The sequence below is a fragment of the Merops nubicus genome, unplaced genomic scaffold (assembly GCF_000691845.1).
Source record: "Merops nubicus isolate BGI_N331 unplaced genomic scaffold, ASM69184v1 scaffold17394, whole genome shotgun sequence".
In the NCBI taxonomy this organism is placed as follows: Eukaryota; Metazoa; Chordata; class Aves; order Coraciiformes; family Meropidae; genus Merops; species Merops nubicus.
The window spans coordinates 69,255-75,041 of record NW_008603755.1 but is presented as its reverse complement, the minus strand read 5'-3'; positions in this window follow the sequence as shown (position 1 = coordinate 75,041).

The following is a 5,787-nucleotide window of genomic DNA, read 5'->3' as shown; positions in this document are numbered from 1 at the left end:
CCTTTCTGGTCCCATTGAAGTGTGCTGTAGAAATGGCTGATGTGAGTTAAGTATTTATTAGCATAGAAAAGACTTGTGTAACATAGTCCCTCATGCTTTTCATTGCCTGCTCAAGCTGCTACAATGGATGGGCTTGATACTGAAATTCTCCTTTTGTCTAAACAGGGGAATAGAATCATAGAATGTTTTTCCAGAGGTCATCTGGTCCAGCCTCCCTACACAAGCAGGGACATCTCTATGTAGGTCAGATTGTTGAGGGCCCCATCAAGCCTGACCTTGAATGACTTCAGGGTTGGGGTCTCCACTACCTCTCTGGGCAGCCCATTCCAATGATCTATTACTCTTATATCAAAGTATTGGTTTTCTAATGGCGAGTCTAAAAGTATCCTTTTCTGGTTTAAAACCTTTACTCTTTGTCCTATCATTACAAACCCTTTTAAACAGACCTTCACCCATCTTCATGTAGGTCCCTTCAGGTACTGGAAGGTCACTATAAGGTCCCCTCAGAGTCTTCTTCAGGCTGAACAGCCCCAAGTCCCTGAGCCTGTCTTCATCAAGAAGTGCTCCAATCCCTTGATCATTTTGGTGGCTGTCCTCTGGACTCGCTCCAATATATCTACACCCTGCTTGTGCTGGGGACTCCAGAACTGGATGCAGTACTCCAGGTGAGGTCTCACCAGGCAGAGTAGAGGGGCAGAATCACCTCTCTCCATCTGCTGGCTACAGTTCTTCTGATGCGACCCAGGATGTGATTGGCCTTCTGAGGCAAATTGCACATTGGTGGCTCATGTCCAGTTTTTTATGCACCAGCATTCCCAAGTCCCTTTCCACAGGACTGCTCTCCAGTAAACCCTCTCCCAGCCTTTACTGATAGTGCTGGTTACCCCAGCCCAGGTGCAGGACCCTGCACTTGGCCTTGTTAAACCTCATAAGGTTCTTCTGGGCCCACCTCTCCAGCCTATCCAGGTCCTTCTGAATGGCCTCCTGTCCCTTTGACATATCAGCTGCCCTTCCCGGCTTGGTATCATCCACAAACTTGCTGGGGGTGCATTCAATGCCACTGTCAATATCATTAATGAAGATGTTAAACCACAGCGGTCCCAACACAGAGCCCTGAGGGACACAACTCATTACCATCCTCCTTCTCTACATTGAGCTATTGACCATCACTTTCTGGATGCAACCATCCAGCCAGTTCTTAATCCACTGAACAATCCACCTACAGAACCTGTAATTCCCTAATTTAGAGGTTAGGACGCTGTGGGGGACTGTGTCAAAAGTCTTGCAGAAGTCCAGATAGATGACATCTATAGGTCTTCCCTTGTTCACTGATGCAGTCACTTCATTATAGAAAGCCTCGAAACTAGGCTGGTCAGGCAGGACTTGCACCTAGTAAGTCCATGCTGACTACTTAGGATAACTTCCCTGTCCTCCATGTGCCTTAGCATGTCTTCTAAGAGGAAATGTTCCATGATCTTCCCAGGCAGAGAGGTGAGGCTGACAGGTTGGTAGTTCCCAGGGTCATCTTTTTTACCCTTTTTAAAGATGGGCACGATGTTACCCTTTTTCCAATTGCTAGGGACTTCACCTGGCTGCCATGACTTCTCAAATATTATGGAGAGTGGCTCAGCAACTGCATCAGCCAGTTCCTTCAATACTCTGGGATGCACCCCATCAGGTGCCGTGGATTTATTTATGTTCAGGTTCCTCAGGTAGCTGTGAACCTTGTCCTTGCTTACAGTGGGAGGGACTTTCTCTACCAGGTCCTTGTCCTGTGGGCCACCAACTTGAGGGCTGTGAAGAGAAGGGTTGCTGGTGAAAACTGAGGCAAAGAAGTTATTGAATACCTCAGCCTTCTCCTCATCCAATGTTACTAATTCACCTTTTTTTTTCATCACTAGGGTGGGTACACCTTCTTTGACCTTCCTTTTCTGATTTAGATACTTATAGAAGACCTTTTTGTTTTTCTTTGTGCCCCTTGCCAAGTTCAGCTCTAGCTGTGCCTTGGCCTTCCTGAATACTTGCTTTCTGCTTTACAGAGAATTTTCTCTCTATGAAAGGATTTTTTAAAAGTGACTTTCAGTCTTCTTGCTGGCCTCAGAACACTATTACAGTTACTAAATACAGATGTCCCAATACAGATATCCCAAGTAAAATATCTGCCTGCCTAAAAGCAACTGATTAGGTGTAAGGACCCATTTGATCCTCCCTTCTTCTTCTCTGAACCTTTGACATATGTTCCAGATAAAGACTTAGAACTCTTACTGTAGTGCTCCTGTGGATGTTAAGAAAGAGTCCTGGCTCCTATAATGTTCATGAGGTGAATGCTCTGTTCTTATTCCACAATCTGTGGTAGCTTAATGCTCAGACTACTGGATTGAATCATCCGTATGACAGTGCAGTTGAGCAGCCTTTCAAAAATCTCTTAAAATACCTCCAAAACTAATTCACTTTCCCTCTTTTCCAGTTCATAATCTCCATTGACTACAAAGGAGTCTAGACAACCAGCTTAGTCTGGAATGTCTCCTCTGTTCAAAGCTGGGTAAGCAACATCTCAGTGCAGGACTCTATTGCTTCTCAAAATCTCAGTATGAGTCTGTCTTTCAGTATTTTAGCTCTGTTTGTTCCCTTTGCCCTTCTGCCTGCTCTCCTGAGTGTTGGCAGATGTTTTAACCTCTGTGGTAGCTCCTTCCTAGTTGGAAATAGCTCTTTCCTGAAAGCCTCCTCTCACTTTTTCTCTAAAGGATTATCCACAAAATACGTGTCTATAAGGGACTGGAGATCAAACACTACAGGCAAGAAAATGGTGGACTTGGTAGGAAAGTCTCTGCTGATTCTCATGCTGGAATGTTTTATGCCAGGAGTCCAAGAAGAAATCTGAAATATTTATCCTTAAAAAGACAACGTTTCTTAAATTCACTGCCTTACATTGTTTTGTAGCTCTATATAATCTGTAACAAAAAAAAAAATTACTAGAACTGAAAAACCAGTGAAAGAGAGGGAAGGTATATATAGGCCATTATGATTTGATACTGACATTTTAGTTTCAGATATATGGGTAAGGCAAAAGTATGTTACACATAAGGAACATAAAAATTCTAAGTGCTGCTTTATAGAAGGAAACTTATGTTTGTATATTTTTCAGGCTTACTTTTAGTTTGGCAAACACTGATTTCTTTTAAAATGGCTTTTGTATGATGAATACCTACTGAATTTCTTAAACCTTTAACATACTCTATGCTTAAAGCTTGGGGAAGTCAAAGGAGTGAGTTTTCTTGGACTGCAGATCAAGTGTGATTTTAACACCGTGTTTATTAGGAATGAGCAAAATGCTCCTGTTTGTCTTTTCTCATCATCTTGCTGGCACAGACAACAGGGGAACTCGAGCTGCTTTGTCTGTTTTTGTGACCATCTTATTTGTGGAGTTTTGTTGTTCATAAGCTGTAATGTGAGAGGACTGTGAGAGAAGGGGTCAGTCATTTCAATCTCTCTTCAGCTTTTTACCCAGGGTGGATGGGTCAGCACGACAAAGGCTATCTAATGTCAGAACTTCTGAATTATTCAGGAATTTTTCAGAGGCTAAACAGAAATTCCTCTACCAACTGAATTATTAATCTTGTTCATTTATGTGTTTAAAGAGTGCTGAAATTAAAAGTGCAGTATGAAAGCAGTCACTTTTTTTTTTTTAAATTTTTTTCAACTGTAGCTTTGATTCCGCTTCCTGATAGCTATTTCTAAGTGTGTATTTGTACTTCATCCCCAGAATTTCCTGTAGTTTGAAATTCTTTCGCTAACATGAAAACAGTTGTGATTTGAAAAGCAGAACAGTGTTGAAACTGGTAATACATAAAGAACTTGAACTTATTAATATGGCTCAGAAACAGGATAGAAGTAAAAGGTGCCATTTCCTACGTGTAAATTGAAAACCTATGAAATGGAGGACTGGGAATCTCTTGTGATTGCATTGACAGATGATGCAAATACCAGGATGCACATATAAAGACCGATTTGAAAGATCGAAAGATCTAGTTTCAGTCCCAGCAGAGATGCTAGATGAAGCTTTTTTTTGTACGAGAGACTGCAATAGATATAAATGAAGTAGCTAAATGCTCCTTCAGAAGCTGTCTCTTTGGGAGACTGTTGTTACATTTCTGCTACCAGATGTGAGAGAGTTGTGAAAGCCTTGCTATCTCACTTCACCTTGCCTTGCATCTTATTAACATTGTCTTTATATCAGGGTTGTAATAAGACTTTACTCAGTGTTAGGTATTTTTAGTAACCCTTCCTGAAGTAGGACACTGTGGGACTCCTGTGCAAGGCATTAAGCTCCCTCCTCTCTCCCCACATGAGCTGCACTGGTTGAACACTGCTCTGCATGACTCAGTGCATTTCTGGCCAAGTGCATCTTAGTGTACATTTTCTTGCCAAGCAGTGATGTCCCCTTCCTCAGTTAGAAGCATATTTTTTTCTTTACATTGTTAAATAAAAGGCCAGATTCCAGAGCCCATCACTTCTTTCTGCAGACATCAGATCCCTGAAGCGTGAATTTATCACCTGCTGAAGGGAAACGTTTTTGTGGGAGCCACTTGTTAAAATACTGGCACCATCCCCCTTCCCGGGCCACCCACGCAGTCTGGCTGCCTGGAGGTGTTTCCATCATCATGTGCTACGTTATTGCACCCGTGTTTGTGGCAGCACCCCCTTAACTGCACTCCTCCCTTCTCCCCTTAAGGAATGAGATGGATTTTATTTCAAAGTGTTAATATATGTGGTAGATGAGCGTTCCTGCTCAGACATGGCCACTCTGTGCTAGCTGCAGATACATGTTTTAGAGGTGCTGGAACAGCTCAGGAGAAGGCCGGGTGGAAGCTAGCCCTTAAATGAGCGTATGGAAAGTGAAGGTAGAAAGTCTCTCTTCTCTTTACGTGGTGTCTGTAAAACAATACGCCGCTCTGTCATGTTGAAGACATTTATTTCAGCACTGTGACCTTTAAAGGGCCAGACAGTGCAGAAGAAGGGATACTTCCTTGCTTTTTAGTAAAGCACTCCTGAAAATAAGAAACCTCTATTGGGTTTGTGTGCAAAGGTTTTGATTAGGGGGAGGACTATAAGTGTGGCTTCTGTCAGAACATGCCAGAAACGTCCCCCATGTCCAATAGAGCCCATGCCAGCCAGCTAAAAAGGCAGACCAGCCACTGGCCAAGGCTGAGCCCACCAGTGACAGTGGTAGCACCTCTGGGATAATGTATATAAGAAAGGCTAAAAAAACAAACGACAATTGCAGCCAGAGAAAGGAGTGAGAATATGCGAGAGAAGCAACTCTGCAGACACCAAGGTCAGTGAAGGAGGAGGGAGAGGAGGTGCTCCAGGCTCCGGGGCAGAGATTCCCCTGAGGCCCATGGTGAAGACCCAAGACAGGTTGTCCCATCACAGCCCTCGGAGGGTAATGGTGGAGCAGATATCCACCCGCAGCTTGTGGAGGACCCCATGCCAGAGCAGAAGATGCCCAAAGGAGGCTGTGACCCCTATGAGAAGTCTGCGCTGGAGCAGGCTCGTGGCAGGACCTGTGGACCCATGGAGAGAGAGGAGCCCATGTTGGTACAAATTTGCTGGCAGGATTTCTGAGCCTGTGAGAGACCCATGCTGAAGCAGTCTGTTCCTGAAGGACTACACCCTGTGGAAAGGACACACACTGGAGAAGTTTGTGTAGAATTGTAGCCAGTGTTTTCCCATTGGGAAGGACTCATGCTGGAGAAATTAGTGGAGGACCGTGTCCCGTGGAAGGGA